Source organism: Mus musculus, chromosome 9 (assembly GCF_000001635.26).
Source record: "Mus musculus strain C57BL/6J chromosome 9, GRCm38.p6 C57BL/6J".
Lineage (NCBI taxonomy): Eukaryota > Metazoa > Chordata > Mammalia > Rodentia > Muridae > Mus > Mus musculus.
The window spans coordinates 67,126,162-67,143,345 of NC_000075.6; the positions used below are offsets into that span (position 1 = coordinate 67,126,162).

The 17,184-nt window shown below is 46.4% G+C and overlaps 1 long non-coding RNA gene across 1 annotated transcript in view; it reads left to right on the plus strand.

Moving 5' to 3' along the window:
* The first annotated feature begins 7,399 nt into the window (after positions 1 to 7,399).
* Positions 7,400 to 17,184, plus strand: part of Gm19299 (predicted gene, 19299) — a 30,228-nt gene continuing 20,443 nt past the window's right edge. The window contains exon 1 of the long non-coding RNA NR_045748.1: positions 7,400 to 7,519. This is a non-coding gene — a long non-coding RNA (predicted gene, 19299). The remainder of the gene's footprint in view (positions 7,520 to 17,184) is intronic.

A 17,184-nucleotide genomic window follows, 5' to 3' on the forward strand; every position in this document is an offset into this window, starting at 1 on the left:
CTCTCTCTCTCTCTCTCTCTCTCTCTCTCCTCTCTCCTTTTTCCTTCTACCTGCAATCCCCAGCTAGGTAACCTCCCATGACACCTCCCACATACACCTCCCATGTGTACCTCCCATAATATCTCCCATGTGTACTTCCCATGGCACCTACCATGGACACCTCCCATGACACCTCCCATGTTTACTCTAAGCCCACATGGTCTCTTTGGGCCTTTGTTCATTACACCCCTCAGGTGTGACTGTCCTGACATGGGAGGCTCCAGATCTTGGGGTGCATCAGGGCAAGCTGATCAATCAGCTCACGAGGTGCTAGAATTCACTTTCTCAATCCAGCACCCACCAATGTTTGGGTTAACTTACCGCTTGCCAAGCTCTTGTCTCCCGTAGCTCAGGGAAGCAAACTATTTATTACTTAGGGGGTTTTTATCTTTATTTTATTTATTTATTTTTGATAATATGCAATTACTACTTCTAATGTTTTAATTGAACTAATTTTTAATTATATTCAATACAATATATATTTTATACCAATCATTAAAATGGTGAACATGTTATTAAATGAACATAGATAGATAAAGTCTTTTGTTTGTTTGTTTTGTTTTTAGTAGGGCTTTAAAATCTTGGCTTTTACTGTGGCACATACCCAAAATAAGAACAATTTTTAGACATCGAAGTTCATTGTAATAAGGCTGTACTTCAACATCCCTCACATGGATTTTTACCTCCATAGTAGCTAAGCTAAGAGTTGACAGTTCTGCTGCACCAAGAAATGAATTGTAGGCACGATTATTTGGATGCAGATTTCCTGCTATGGTCAAAGCTATTTGACTTGAGTGATTGTCATCATTCTCAGCCCACAGGGAACAGGTCACATTCATTTAAGAAATGGTGTGTATTAAGATGGCCTATCCATGGAGTCATTCATCAACTGTTTCAATAAACAATGGTTCTGCCGGGAGGGTGGCACAGACATTAGGTGAGGGTTCATTGGCTGTGATGACTTTGAAAAGCATTCATCTCAGAAAAAGAGTAACTTATAAGGTCTTCTTTTTCAAATTGATACAATAATTATAAATATCAAGCAAAACATTCAGTCTCACTCTTTGTTGTTCTCTTACAAGCCACCTCCCAAATTAATTTTCTATGTTTCTTTTGGCTGTATAAATAATTTTGAAATATGTAAGCTGTTTTGAAAACCATAGTATAGTGTAAAAACATCAGGTTAACAATCCTACTAATAGAGAGGCTGAGATAGGAGAAGCATGATTTCAAGCCATTATGTGGTACACAGCAATACACTGTCTCGTATAAACAAGCAGAAAGTGTATATAGATTGTACAATATTGGACCTATTTCTCCAATTACCAAATTAGAGAGCACACTGGATGACAGCCAACAAATTTCTAACTCCTCATATTTTTGAATTTCAATTGATTAGGATATGTTAGTAATATTAATTTTCATATTAAGAGATATTAAGGAAAAGTGATTGTTAATTCCTGTTATTTTTGTTGTTAGAGGTAGAATCATGTTTGTGTAGATTTGTCGAAAGATTGCTTTCTTATTTTTTTCTAGAGTGTAGTTTCCCTCCTTGTGTTGGTGTTTTCCATCTATTATCCTTTGTAGGCCTGATTTATGGAAAGATATTGTGTAAATTTGGTTTTGTCATGGAACATCTTGTTTTCTCCATCTATGGTAATTGAGAGTTTTGCTGGGTATAGTAGCCTGGGCTGGCATTTGTGTTCTCTTAGGGTCCGTATGACATCTGCCCAGGATCTTCTAGCTTTCATAGTCTCTGGTAAAAAGTCTTGTATAATTCTAATAGGCCTGCCTTTATATGTTACTTGACCTTTCTCCCTTACTGCTTTTAATGTTCTTTCTTTGTTTAGTGCATTTGGTGTTTTGATTATTATGTGACAGGAAGAATTTCTTTTCTGGTCCAGTCTATTTGGAATTCCATAGGCTTCTTGTATGTTTATGGGCATCTCTTTCTTTAGGTTAGGAAAGTTTTCTTCTATAATTTTGTTGAAGATATTTACTGGCCCTTTAAGTTGGTAATCTTCACTCCCTTCTATACATATTACCTTAAGTTTCGTCTTTGCATTGTGTCCTAGATTTCCTGGATGTTTTGGGTTAGGAGCTTTTTGCTTTTTGCATTTTCTTTAACTGTTGTGTCAATCTTTTCTATGGTATCTTCTGCACCTGAGATTCTCTCTTCTATCTCTTGTATTCTGTTGGTGATTCTTGCATCTATGACTCCTGATCTCTTTCCTGGGTTTTCTAACTCCAGGTTTGTCTCCCTTTGTGATTTCTTTATTGTTTCTAGTTGCATTTTTAGATCCTGGATGGTTTTGTTTGTTTTCTTCACCTGTTTGATTGTGTATTCTTGTAATTCTTTAAGGGATTTTTGTGTTTCCTCTTTAAGGGCTTCTAGCTGTTTACCTGTGTTCTCCTGTATTTCTTTACGGGAGTTATTTATGTCCTTCTTAAAGTCCTCTATCATCATCATGAGAAGTGATTTTAGATCTGAATCTTGCTTTCCCAGTGTGATTGTGTATCCAGGATTTGCTATGGTGGGAGAATTGGGTTCTGATGATGCCAAGTAACCTTTGTTCTTATGCTTGCCTCCCACCATCTGGTTCTCGATAGTGCCACCTGTCCTCGCTATATCTGACTGGAGTCTGTCCTTCCAGTGATCCTGGTTGTGTCAGAACTCCTCAGAGTCAAGCTATCTCTGTGATTCTGGGATTCTGGGATCATGAGATCCTGGGTGTGTCAGAGCTCCTGGGAGTCAATCTGCCTCTGGGGCCCTGAGATCCTGGTGTGACCAAGCTCCTGAGATCCTGTGATCCTGGGCGTGTTAGAGAGCCTGGGAGTGGAGCTTCCTCTAGGTATTGTGGGACTGGATGCAGAGTTTGCAACCAAGGTCTGCTCAGGGCACCGGCCCAGACAGACCAGAAGGAACTTGTGTCACTGGTCTGGTGGAGTTCCTGCGTGTCTTGGTCCCACTGGTCCCAGTTACTTCTGGTGTTGGGACAGATGTTGTGTCCTCCTCACCTCTGATCCTATGGTCTGGGTGTGTTAGAGTGCTTGGGAGTGGAGCTTCCTCCTATTCCTTAGTTTTAAAGATTTATGTCTATGAAAGTACCAGTTCTGGGTCTGGTGGGTGGCAAGTGTCCAAATGATACTCAGAGTGGTAAGTCTATATGTGTGTGTGTGTGTTTATGTGTGTTTGTGTGAGTGTGGATGTGTATCTGTGTTTGTATGTGTGTGCGTGTGTGCACACACAGGCCAGAGATCACCCCTGGGTCCCTTTCTCAGGTTCTATTCCCCTGTTTTTTTTGTTTTGTTTTGTTTTTTGTTTTTTGTTTTTTTGTGTGTTTTTTTTGAGTCAGGGTCTGCTATTGGCCTGGAATACACCAAGGAGACTGGGCTAGTCCCAGGTGTCTACCTGTCTCCACCTCTCCAGCACTGGGATAACACGTGTGTGCCACCACATCCAGCTTTTCCCCTGAACTCCTGGATTCTGGAGATTTGTACACAGCCCCTCGTGTTTGCAAGGCAAGGCTGTACTGACCAAGCCATCTCCCCAGACCCACAAAATTCTTTTTAATGAAAGTTATGGGCCATATGGCTATTTAATTCCCTAAGTGTGACATTTCTCTCATCCCTTGCTTCAACAAGAATCATCATATACAACTTGCTCCCAGGCTCTAGGATGGGTGGGCAGAAGCAGGAACAAAGTCCAGAGGGCCCGCAGGACAGACTACACTTTTCATTGCTTTTGTGAGAAAAATCACCTTTCTAAACACTTAGCAAATGTCACAGTAGAGGCCCAGAGACCTGCACAGGAACATGTTAGTCTTGGGAGGAGCTTGCCCAGTTCGTCCCCTGTTGCCAGCATTCCTTGGGGATTTGGCTGCTCTCCCTTTGGACAGTGAGAAGGATGAGAATCAATCTCAGACTTTCAGATGCAAAATAAGATCAGTTGGTGGCAGCCAGGACTGGTGTCATAGACCTGCACCTACTCTGGAAGCCAAAGCAGTAGGATGTCAAGTTCAAGGCCAGCCTGTGCTACAGGGAGAGTTCAAAGTCAGCTTGGGAACTTAGGGAGACCCTGTCGCAAAATGGAAAATTACAAAATAGGCAGAGGTTAGAGCTGAGCTGTACAGTGTTTGCCTAGTATGCCTGGGGTCCTGTGTTCAATTCTCAGCACTACATAATGGATGGATGGACAGAATGTATGTATGTGTGTATGTATGTATGCATGCATGTATGCATGTATACATGCATGGATGGATGATTTATTTAGTGGTATTATTTTATTCAACATAATGTATAATCTTAGGTACACTTACTGTTTTGTCCTGAATAGATGTCTCACAGAGTAACTAAGTATGGATTATTCAAACAAATCTAACTACACTGTCCTCAAGCTTTTGGTTCTGATTTTGGTTTAAGCAGAAGTTAAAATCCCCTCAAGCCAGGCTCAGGGTTACTGTCTTCCTGAAGTGTGTGGAGATGAGCAGATGAGCATGTCACAGGGTAGAGGGGATAGACTTCAGAACTCGGCAGCTTCCGGTCAAGTTTGCCAGGAATAAGCTCTGTGGCTGCGGGCAGGCTCTCCCACCCCTATAGTTTTCAACCCCAGCTTACACATGAGGGCAGAAATAACCTGCTTCTGATGCCATGCCAAGAGTTCCATGGGGGTAAGATGCATGACAGAGCTTGGTAATGCCCAGGGGAAAACAGGAACTGGACAGTATTATCCACATCCTTCTCAGAATTCTCCAGTTAGGAGGGCTACTGCCCTGGGTGTCTGAGCCAAGATCAACGTCATACACTGTATCCTCCCTCTGAATGAAGGCTTTGGGTGCCATGGGCTCTCTATTACCTGCTGACCCTGGAACAAGGAGGGCTTCTATCCTGGGGTTCTCTTCTCTTGTCCAGCTGGGCCAGCCCCTCTGCAAACCACCAGGGCTTCATCCTGCAGCTGCGCTCTCCTCCAGGGGGGTTGTGGGTGTTTTCCAGCCTTGCAAACAGCCCAGGCCCAGCCTTCTCCTGGGACTTAGCAAAACTGCTGAGTTCTGACTCTTTCTGCCAAAGAGGCTTCTGTGCGGTTTGGAGGTTTAGTGATGAGCTCCCCAGCAGCATCTGCCCACAGGGCGGTTGCCTAGCTGAACGTGCTGCTGTGATGGAGCTTAGTGCTATCTCCTCCTTCCAGGGGATGCTGCAGAGATGAAACCCTGAGCCATCAATCAAGGTGTCAACCCAGATGGCCTGTGACGGAGGGACCAGGCACAGGTGCGGGGTAGGTAATAAGGCGTCCTCAGCCCTCAACTGGACATGGTTAATGCATGAAGTGACATTCGATCGTCTCTCCATGCAACGGTGGGAACAGAAGTACAGCAGGATGGCTGGACCCAGGCTGGAGTCAGGCTGGAGTTGGAGGATGGTCCTAGGACTGGTTTCCAAGAAATGATTCTAGCAGTGGTCAGAGAAAGTTCTCTCTCAGTCAGTCTGTCTGTCTGTCTGTCTGTCTCTCTCTCTCCCTCCTTCCTCCCTTCTTCCCTCCTTCCTTACTTTTTCTTTCTTTCTTTGTTTTGTTTGAGACAAAGTTTCTCTGTGTAGTCCTGGCTGTCCTGGAACTTACTCTGTAAACCAGGCTGGCCTCGAACTCAGAGATCTGCCTCTCTCTGCCTCTGCTTTGGGAATTCGGGGATTGAAGGTGTATACAACCATGTTTTGCCTCAGTAAAGGTTTTTAAGGAACGAAATCGAATAAGCCAGCATTCTTCCCTCACGACAGAGGACTGATGGCTGCTTCTGACCCTGCAAGTGGTCAGGGCATGTGCCTATCAGTGCTATAGGATGCTGGGGAAAGAGGCATGGGGAAGGAAATTAGGCAGCAAGGACTGAACCAAGTGACATCAAGGTTGAGGGCACTGGTTTAGGTCAAGGATGGGGACAGATCCTAGGGAGTTTGATAGACTAACAAGTTTGGACTCTTTAGCCTGCCTATCTGCCAGCTTTCCTCCCTCCCTCCCTCCCTCCCTCCCTCCCTCTCTCCCTCTCTCCTTTCCCTCCCTTTTTTTCCTTCCTCATCCTTCTCCCCCTTTTCCTTTCCCTCCCATCCCCTCCTCTCGAATCTTTTCTCTCTTCTCCTTGGTCCATCCTTGAGCTCTGAACACTGCTTGAGGTGGGAGCAGGAGCCACCCTACTCCCTTGGGGCTCCTGGGATGAGGAATATTCCACATGCTCAGTGCTCTCTCTTTACGTTGAGATTGGAGCATAGAGTAGCTGGCACTATTCCAAGGACAGGAAAGAGTGTTCGGAAATCAGGGATGTAGTTTAGCAAGGCCTGGGTATGCTGAACAGATATGTCAAAGTTCACATGCCTCCCAACCCCCGTTCCTCAGGAGGAGACTTCCTCTATACCTGCTCCTCCCTTAGCACTTAGCAGATCTAGGGACTCCTTTCTCCTAACCCTTAATGTCATCTTTCTCTTCTTATCCTAAACCCTACATTCGTCTCTCAGAACGTCACATTCTTTCTCCTTCACCAACTCCACCATCTGGCTGGTGGTCTCCAACTGGTTTCTCTCTTACAGAATGGACTGCAGGGTTGAGAGGAGTCCCTGGCTGGGTGTCCTGGCGACCTAGGGGACTACAGCGAGAGAGCTGGAAGAGTGAGGGTTCACTGTCCACGGGCTGGTGAGATCTGAAGTCAGCACACAGGGGTCTGGAGCTGTGAGCTGGGCACTTAGAAAAGTGCTCAGTGCTGGCTCAATGGGCTGGGGAGTCCTAGAGGAGCAGGTAGCAGGTATGGTCCCTAGAGTGACGTTCTCCAGAGAGAGGGAAAGGAAGAAAACAATGGACCCCAAAGCTTTACAGGGGGCAGCGAGGGGAAAGAACTTTGGAGGGAGCACAGTGGTAAGCAGAGAGAAGAATAGAATTGGCTTTGCAGGCTCTGAAATGCACACAGACCTGGGAGACCTTGATAAAGCTGCAGGCTGTGGCTCCTAGCTCCGGGACCACGCCCGAGGGTCCGTCTCATCTGCACTTGAGCATTTCACATGGTCCGTTTTTGATAGTCAGCTGCTTGTTTATCCACTAGCCAACTAGTTTATGAGCTTGTGAGGATGCAAGTCCCTGCTACACTCTTCTCTGTATTTAGGGCCATTGCACAAGAGCTCTGTACTGGCTGGTTTTGTGTCAACTTGACATAGGCTAGAGCCATCAGAGAGGAAGGAGCCTCAGCTGAGGAAATGCCTCCAGGAGATCCAACTGTAAGGCATTTTCTCAATTAGTGATCAATGGCAGAAGGCCCAGCCCGTGGTGGGTGGTGTCATACCAGGTGGTCCTGGGTTCTATAAATAAGCAGGCTGAGGAAGCCATGTGAAGCAAGTCAGTAAGCAGTGTCTTCCCCCATGATCTCTGCATCAGCCCTTGCCTCCTGGTTCCAGCTCTGTTGGAGTTCCTGTCCTGACTTCCTTCGGTGGTGAACATCAACATGGAAGTGTAAGTCAAACAAACCTTTTCTCCCCAACTTGCGTCTTTGGTAACCATGTTTTGTCACAGTAACAGAAACCCTAACTAAGACAAGCACCCAGCTTACAGTGGCTTCTGACCTGGTGTGGCATGAAATTGACTCCCTGGCAGGAGTCTGAAGTGATGGCTTTTCTGTTTCAGGTCAAGATACTGTAGGAAGGTTCAAATACTCTCTTCCCTTTGAAGTTTCGGTAGCTTTAGTACTTGAAAGGAACTAAGAGTAATCAGAGGACTAGAAAACCAACCCTGTGATATATCTGTGCTGGTTAGTTTTGTTAACTCTACATAACTCAAGGAAGAGGGAAGCTCAACTGAGGAATTGCCCCCATCAGATGGGCAAGTCTGTGGGGGCATTTTCTTGACTAGTGATTGATGTGGGAGGGCCCAGCCTACTGTGGATGGTATCAACCCATGGCAGGTGATTCTGGGATGTATAGGGAAGCAGACCGAGAAAGCTATGGAGAGCGAACTAGAAAGTTCCTGCCTTGACTTCCCTCACTGACTGGGAAATGTCAGCCAAATGAACTCTTTCCTCCTCCCCAAAGTTGCTTTTGCTCAGTGTTTTACAATAGTAACAGAATTGGTCTAGGACAGTTAGTTCCTAAGCCCAGCTGCCAAACACACACAGTATGTATGGGATGCCAGGGATTAAGGCAGTTGAAGTTACAGTGATCTGAGGGGATCCTGCAGTTGAGGCTTTCGGGAGAAGGTGGGCGAGTTACAAGATGCTGAAGAGAGGGGTGGCCTGGTGGGCAAAAACAGTCTTATTCTGCAAGGAAAGCCCTCAACAGCAGCCTTCAGGAGAATCCTGTCTTCTCGTCTTCACTCAGGTGAAAATGAAGGCAGGAAAACCCGCCTACTAATGCCCGCATGCCTCTGAGGCTGTGAACCACTTGGGGGCGCTGTTGCTGAGACCTAGCCATTGGTGTGTCCACCAGATGCATCTTGATCAGCAGCCTCTTGCCTTTCAGTCTTGATTTTTTTTTTCTGGGTGTCTTGACTAGCCATCTTCTTTCTTAGACAGTTTCTTCCTCCAGCTTCCACAACCCCAGAGTCTCCTTGGCCACCTGTGTCTTCTGTGTCTCCTGGGTCCTTCTCTCCCACTTCCCATCCCTAGGGTATTGATGGTCCCTTTACCCCATCACAGGCATCAGTGGGCTGGCCGCAGCACACTGTATAGCCTCATAGTTTTATGAAACTGGCCATTGTTGAGTGTGTGCTTGCTACGCACACACACACACACACACACACACACACACATATACACTTAAGAAAAATCATAGGTTCCTGCTATACATATAGACTATGGCCTGTTTTACAGAGTTTAGCACCCACACTCCTCTAGCATCCAAGGCAAACATTTAGAACCACGCTGGCCCTTCCGCCTCCTCTTTCAACTATCTCTACTCACTCAGCACTTCTCACCTGGATAGCCCTAACTGGTCTTCCTGTTTCCAGAGGTGTCTCTTTGGAGATAACCCCTTGCATCATTATATATTTCCTTTCTGTATTCTTTATGTGTGTGGATGTTTTGCCAGCATGTTTGCCCACCATGTGCATGCAATGCCTGTGGAGACCAGAAGAGGGTCAGAACTGGTGTCAGACATGGTTGTCAGCTACTACGTGGGTGCAGGGGATTTAACCTGGATCCCCTAGAAGAGCAGACAGTGCTCTTAACTCCTGAGCCATCAGTGAGCATCTATTCAGTCATGAGAATCCCTTGTCTCTTCCTTTTGAGGCTGAAATGACAGGAGAGATGCCATGTCCTCCTGGCACAAATGTGGGTTCTGGGGATTCAAACTCCTAGTTGCACAGCAAGAACTTTATCTGCTGATCCCCCCAACCCCAGCTTGTGCCATCACACGTTTCTTTGTTGTTGTTATAAAATTCTTATAGATATCTTGAAGAGGGGGTGGAAAGATTGTAAGGGCCAGAGGTAGGGGGAGTACCCGAATGAAACGCATCTCCTGTGCTCACGAACTCACACCTGCGGTTGTTTGTTTATGACCTGCACAAGATCCAGCCAGCCAACATTCCAGCATGGAGGAGGGAGGGGTTTACAGGACACCACCCTTAACTGAGTTGTTATTGACAGTTGATGGCTTCTCAGGGAGGGCAAATCAGTTTTCTCTAAGGATGTGACCTCTCCGGTAAACCAACTGCAGTAGATGGCCTTGCACAATGAATATAAACTCAGCGTAAAGTGGACCTGGTGGGTTATTACCAAAATAAAAGTGGGGGATGAAGTTAGGGGTGGGGAGGTGGGGAGCATGGATCTGAAGGAGTTGAGGGGAGAATAGAAGGTGAATATGATAAAACACACCATATGGTATTCTCAAAGAAGCAATAAAATAGTATATTAAAAACACCTGTCCTGATGAACGTTATATTCTTGTGTGTGTGGTGGGTGGATATAAAGATATTTTTAAATAGTAGATGTTCTGAAGAAAAGAATTGGATATGGAAAGGAGACTTGGGTAGTATGAAATGAATGAAGAAAGGTGCTAAAATTTAAAAGTAGACTATACTTATTTACTGTTTGTACTGTGCCTGTGTACACGTGTGCTTTAGCGTGTGCGTGCATGCCAGAGGAAAAAGTTCGTGGGAATTTTTCCCTCCTCCTACCATGTGGGTTTGATTATCAGACTCCGGTCATCAGGCTCAGTGGCAATCTACCTTCACCCACTGAGCCGTCTTGCTGGCAGTTTTGGGAAGGATGGCCAGGGCCAGCCTCATCAAGACATAGCATTTCAGAAAGGCTTTAAAGAGTGAAAAGGGAGATTTGTAGTTCTGGAGAAAGGAGCATTCAGGGGATGCACAGTGCAAAGGCTCTGGGGCAGGAGGGGAATGGGGAGCAGTTTGAGAGAGTGGGCAGTGGGGTGCAGGGAGGAGGGGGGGACTGATGCTTCAAAGCCAGTCTCTGCTGGCCCACCTTGGCTGTGAGTGCAAAGGGAAACGGCCCTTTCTGCCATGTTGAGCAGAGGAACTGTGTACTCTGGACTACATTTCCAAAGGACCGATTAGACAGACAGAGGCTCCAACTCCTGTGACTGTGGCCTCAGGCAGACCTTTTCTATGTTACTCCTGTCTACAACCTGAGACTTGTGCCTGCTGCCATCGGTGGCCTAAAAACTCCATTCTCCCCATGTGTGACCTCTCTGCCACTGTCCCTTCCACAGGAAGGCCACTCCTCTTTGGTCTAGCTCACCTCTATTCAGCCTTCAGCAATCAGCTCAAATTCCATCTCTCATCGTAGCCTTGGAAACGTCTGTGCCTCTCTCTCCATGACTATTTTCCTCTATCTCCTGGGCCCACAGCCTTTCACAACTGTGATGTTCTGAGAGGCAGAAAACCTCTGCATCTCTCTCCTACATCACCTTTCCTACAGACAGTGATGCACATAGGTTAACATCAAGATCAAGTGTCCAGGGCCTTGTGGCTCAGTGGTCCAGGCCTTATGGCTCAGTGGTCTAGGGCCTTGCTGGGTTGTTCCTTACATGACACTGTGACACCCCTTGCATGGACTTCTCTGAGGCCTTCCTCAGGGCAGAGAACTGTACAGATGGGACTGAGAGGATAGTGGGGGTGGGGCAGGCACCCCAGCTGCCTGTGTAAGTCACATGGGGCTCTTTGCTCAGCTAGACATACACGGATACTTCTGCAAGCTCTTCTCTGGGGCAGATCCCCTTTCACACACAGAGCTTCGTCAGCACTCCAGCCAGAGGAGGGGGCCCAGCCCCGTGTTCCTGTAGCCACAGTGCACGCAAACCTTAGCAAAACTGGAGAGCAGACTCATGACCACCCTCAGCATCTGAGGGCCTCTTATCCTTCCTTGCTAAAGCCTGGAGGACAGGCAGGAAGGGCAGCAGGGGTTCTCCTAGCTCTGTTCTCTCGTAGAGAGAAGGCTGGCTGGTCACTGTAGAAAATGAGATGCAATTTTTGTACCCCATTTCTCTCCCTGGTAGAATCAGCCACCATCACCCCCATGTGTGCCCCCTCTCTTCCTGTAGAAAGCCAGACTTTCTATCCCCAATGACAAAGCAGGCTGTTCTCAGAGTCTGCCTCCCCTGCCTGTTTCCTTGTAAATAATCCAAGGTGAGGCTGCCAGCAGGTGATTCATTTACTAGGGCTATCACTCCGAGCAGCTGTGTGCACCGAGTCTAAGCCATGGCTGACTGTGGCTCACCCAGAGCTCAGCCGCCTCATCTATTTTACAGGAGACGAGGGTGATTCATTCCATCTCTGGTTTCAGCTCCTGCCTGTTAGAGGATGTCTGCTTCTAAAATGCTCCAAATCTGAAAAGCCACAGAGATTTCATGTGTTTTATCAGGAAGACCGCTCACTGCTGCTTCCCTGCTTCAGATTGCTCTGACATCTCTATGCCGGGCTTCCCCAAATTCCCTCAGAGAAGGGGCTGGGGGAAGAAGTAGAGAAGCCAAGCACAGTACTTGAGAGGCCCAGGCAGGAGGATTGTCATGAGTTAGAGGGCAATCTGGGCTATATGGTGAATCTCTGTCTTTAAACAAACAAACAAACAAAAAAACAAAAAAACAAAAAAAAAAAACAAAAAAAAAACAAAAACAAACAAACAAAAAAAAACAGGCCTGGAGAGATGGCTCAGTGGTTAAGAGCTCTGGTTATTTTTGCAGGGGATTGGGTTTGATTCCCACATGGTGGCGCACAATTGTCTGTAACTCCAATTCCAGGGGATCCCATGCCCTCTTCTGGACCACATACACTCAGGCACACACACACACACACACACACACACGCGCGCGCGCGCGCGCGCGCGTGTGTGTGTGTGTGTGTGTGTGTGTGTGTGTGAGCAAGCTCTTTGAGCCTAATTTGGAGCTGTTTTCCTCCCATGCCTTCCAGGCCTCTCCTCCCTATCCTATCATATTAAACCTCTCAGATTCAAGAGCTCCTTGGGAGGCAGAGAAGCATAGGGAATATTTCAGCAACCTGGGACTCCACTTGGTTTGGGTTCTGTATACCCCCTCTTCAGTGAATGTACTTGGCAGCCTGAGAGCCTTGCCCATGTGTGCTGTGTACTAACCCCTCCCTCTGATCAGTGCATCGAATAACCTCAGACCCTCAGCTTCATGGAACTGCATGCACACTCCTCTCAACAATCAAATAAGTTTCCCTTCCCCTTGACAATTATTAGACTTGATTCTATTCACTATAATCCGTTTATATTCAGCATGGAAGATGAGGGATCAATCCAACCTGAACTGGTCTTGAGGTCATGTGCAGTAAGGTAAAACTGTCCTCAAATGAGCTTTCACAGAGAATTTCCTATTTGCCATTTTTTAATCTATACATAATTGGGCATGCATATGAGTTGCATCAAATGCATTATGGGAAGGGACATGAGAAAGAAAAATCTTATGACACATTTCACCAGTCAAAATAAAGAACTACCCAAAACTATCTTCCTTAATAACAGCCCTTCCTCTTGAACCCCATAAAAGGAAGCCCACGCAATAATTGGGTGCCTAGAGTATCTTTGATCATGCAGCCAGCTGATTCCATGAAGCGTATTCTGACCTTTTCTATTGCTTTGCTTTAAATAATTTTTTCTTGGTATTTTGCAGATTTGTGTGGGATTTTATTTAAATTATTTGAATAAGAGGCAAAGAACTGATCCTGGCAACTGGTAATACTCCGGGTTTCCCAGAAGCCATGCAGGTGCCCACATGAGGAACATTTCTACAGATGCAGGGGAGTAGCGGGTGGAGCTAGGGCTAGAGGAGGCTGGAAGAAGCAATGTTGGGAGAGGGAGGACAGAGTGAATGGCATGGTGACTAAGACTTAGACTCTGACACCCAGGGATCCATCCCATAATCAGCCTCCAAATGCTGACACCATTGCATACACCAGTAAGATTTTGCTGACAGGACCCTGATATAGCTCTCTCTTGTGAGGCTATGCCAGTGCTTGGCAAACACAGAAGTGGATGCTCATGGTCAGCTATTGGATGGAACACAGGGCCCCCAATGGAGGAGCTAGAGAAAGTACCGGCAAACACAGAAGTGGATGCTCATGGTCAGCTATTGGATGGAACACAGGGCCCCCAATGGAGGAGCTAGAGAAAGTACCCAAGGAGCTAAAGGGGTCTGCAACCCTATAGGTGGAACAACAATATGAACTAACCAGTACCCCCTGAGCTCATGTCTCTAGCAGAAGATGGTCTAGTAGGCCATCATTGGGAAGAGAGACCCCTTGGTCTAGCAAACTTTATATGCCCCAGTACAGGGGAATGCCAGGGCCAAGAAGTGGGAGTGGGTGGATAGGGGAGTGTGGGGGGGGGCACAGGGGACTTTTGGGATAGCATTTGAAATGTAAATGAAGAAAACACCTAATTAAAAAATTGGAAATGAAAAAAAAAAAGACTTAGACTCTGGGTTGGACATGCTACAGAGATGATGTGCCCTTCAGGCAGGGGGAATGCTTAAAGTAATGAAGCCAAGAGGTGGGATGCTGCCTACAAAGCAGAGAGGGAAGAAAACAAGGAGCAGCAAGTTCTGAGTGTGGGCCAGTCACTGATGTGTGTCCACCAGATATGAATAGGTGATCCTCAGTTGAGAGTACAAAGAGCTCAGTGGATCAAATAAGAGCGCCCTGGGGACCTGTGGACAGCGCCACAAGTCAGAGTGGGTACAGGGAGCAGCTGTCCAGTAGACAGCCCTGAACTGTGACTGTGATGGTGGAGACAAGCCCTGGGTATATTTGCCTCCAGGACAGGACAGAAGGCACGGATGGGCAGGCTGGCACCTTTGGCACATCCCTCCTTGAATGGCAGGCTGCCATTGGGAGGGTCTGAACTCTAGGTTCCCATGTGTGATGTCACAATTGAGGCTTTCAGTGGTCCCAAGGTCCTGGCTAGCTCCAGCTACTCACATCAGACATAAGGCCAGAGCTTAGCTTGCTTTCTGACTTGGTGACTCAGCTGACAGAAATAACTCATGCCAGCAGCCCTTCTTTCTGAGTCTGGGGTGGGGGAGGGGCTGAGTATTGAGAAGGGAGAATCAGCCAGTGACAGTGAAATGTGAGGAGTCCTCCGTCTGACTCAGCCCCATGTGTATGTGTGTGTTTATGTCTATGTGCGAATATGTGAGGAAGTGTATGTGTGTGCATGCATGTCCGTATGTGCATGTGTGCACGTGTGTGTGTGTGTGTGTGTGTGTGTGTGTGTGTGTGTGTTAGGTCATGTGAAATAGAGACAGAGTTGGGAAGCTGAGAAGCTGAGAACTAACAAGGCTAGAAGAGCTTGATTTTCTCTTCTCTTTCTTTTGTGTATATATGTTTATGAGTTTGGGTGCATGTGTTTCTATATATGAATATATGTATGTACACAAGTGTGTGGGGGCCAGAGGTCAACCTAGGTGTCTCCTCTTTGGTGTTGTCCACTTGTTTTTAGAGATAGGGTCTCCCTCTTCTAACCTGGAATTCACCAAGTAGGCTCGGCTGGCTGATGTAAGTCATAGGGACGGACTGTGTCCGCTTTCCTTTAACTGGGATTGCCAATGTGAACTGTGATGCTTGCCTTCTTAAAGGGGATGAGATAGCTCAGTTGGTAAGAGCACTGATTGCTCTTCTGAAGGTCCTGAGTTCAAATCCCAGCAACCATATGGTGGCTCACAACCACCCGTAATGAGATCTGACACCCTCTCCTGGTGCATCTGAAGACAGCTACAGTGTACTTATGTATAATAATAAATAAATCTTTGGGCCAGAGCGAGCAGGGACTGAGCGAGCAGAGTTGGCCAGAGTGAGCATGGTTAACCGGAGTGAGCAGAGGTCCTAAATACAATTCCCAATAACCACATGGAGGCTCACAACCATCTGTACAGCTACAGTGTAGTGATATACATTAGATAAATAAATAAATAAATAAATAATTATTTAAAAAATAAAGGTGAGGGCTGGTGAGATGGCTCAGTGGGTAAGAGCACCCAACTGCTCTTCCGAAGGTCCGAAGTTCAAATCCCAGCAACCACATGGTGGCTTACAGCCATCTGTAATGAGATCTGACTCCCTCTTCTGGAGTATCTGAGGATAGCTACAGTGTACTTACATGTAATAAATAAATAAATCTTTAAAAAAAATAAAAAATAAAAAAAAATAAAGGTGATTTCTGGAATGGAACTCAGCATCTTGCCCTTGTGAGGCAAGTAAGCCAGCTTTACAGCCACGGAACTTAAGGCAATTTTGCTAAGGAGAGTTAGTCTTTTGCTCAAACCAAAAAGATGTGACTAGTGGCAGAATCTGGGTGCCCTGCCTGCTTCCCAGGGCTCTCTAATGTTCCCTAGGATGGAAGGGGTTAGTGGAGCATGGGGCAGGACCATGGGCCCTGCAATATCAGGAAGGGCTCTGTCTCTGAGAATTATTTGCATGGCGTGACTCCTCAGCCCAAGGCAGCAACTCATCTGTGCTTTGTCTCTATAGTTTTACCCTTTCCAGGCATTTCAGAGAGACAGAGTATCAGTTTCTTTTCCTGTAGCCGTGACAAACTACCTGATATCTTGATTAGTTTTTATCGTCAACTTGACACAACCCAGAGTCACCTGGAAAGAGGAAATCCCCATAGAAAAATTGCTCCCATCAGATTAGCTTAAGGTCATTCTATGAGGAATTGCTTTGACTGATGACTGGTATAGGAGGGTCCATCCCACAGTGGGCAGCACCATTCCTAGGCTGGTGGGCTGTATAAGAAAACTAGCAGAGAACAAGCCAGAGAGCCAGTAAGTACCAGTTCTCCCTGGCTTCTGCTTGAATTCTTGCCCTTACTTTCCTTAAGTGTAAGCCAGATTAAACCCTTTCTCCCAAGTTGCTTTTGGTTAGAGTGTTTTACCACAGCAACAGAAATGCAACTAGAGTTTCGTGTGTTGTGCAAATTGTATTTTGTATCTTGGTTATTCTAAGTTTCTGGGCTAATATCCACTTATCAGTGAGTACATATCATGTGAGATCTTTTGTGATTGGGTTACCTCACTCAGGATGATGCCCTCCAGGTCCATCCATTTGCCTAGGAATTTCATAAATTCATTCTTTTTAATAGCTGAGTAGTACTCCATTGTGTAAATGTATCACATTTTCTGTATCCATTCCTCTGTTGAGGGACATCTGGGTTCTTTGTGTGGAACAAAGAATTGGGAACAAAACACCCATGGTAGGAGTTACAGAGACAAAGTTTGGAGCTGAGACAAAAGGATGGACCATCTAGAGACTGCCATACCCAGGGATCCATCCCATAATCAACCTCCAAACGCTGACACCATTGCATACACCAGCAAGATTTTGCTGAAAGGACCCTGATATAGCTCTCTCTTGTGAGGCTATGCCGGGGCCTGGCAAACACAAAAGTGGATGCTCACAGTCAGCTATTGGATGGAACACAGGCCCCCAATGGAGGAGCTAGAGAAAGTACCCAAGGAGCTAAAGGGGTCTGCAACCCTATAGGTGGAACAACAATATGAACTAACCAGTACCCCCTGAGCTCGTGTCTCTAGCTGCATATGTATCAGAAGATGGCCTAGTCAGCCATCATTGGGAAGAGAGGCCCCTTGGTCTTGCAAACTTTATATGCCTCAGTACGGGGGAATGCCAGGGCCAAGAAGTGGGAGTGGGTG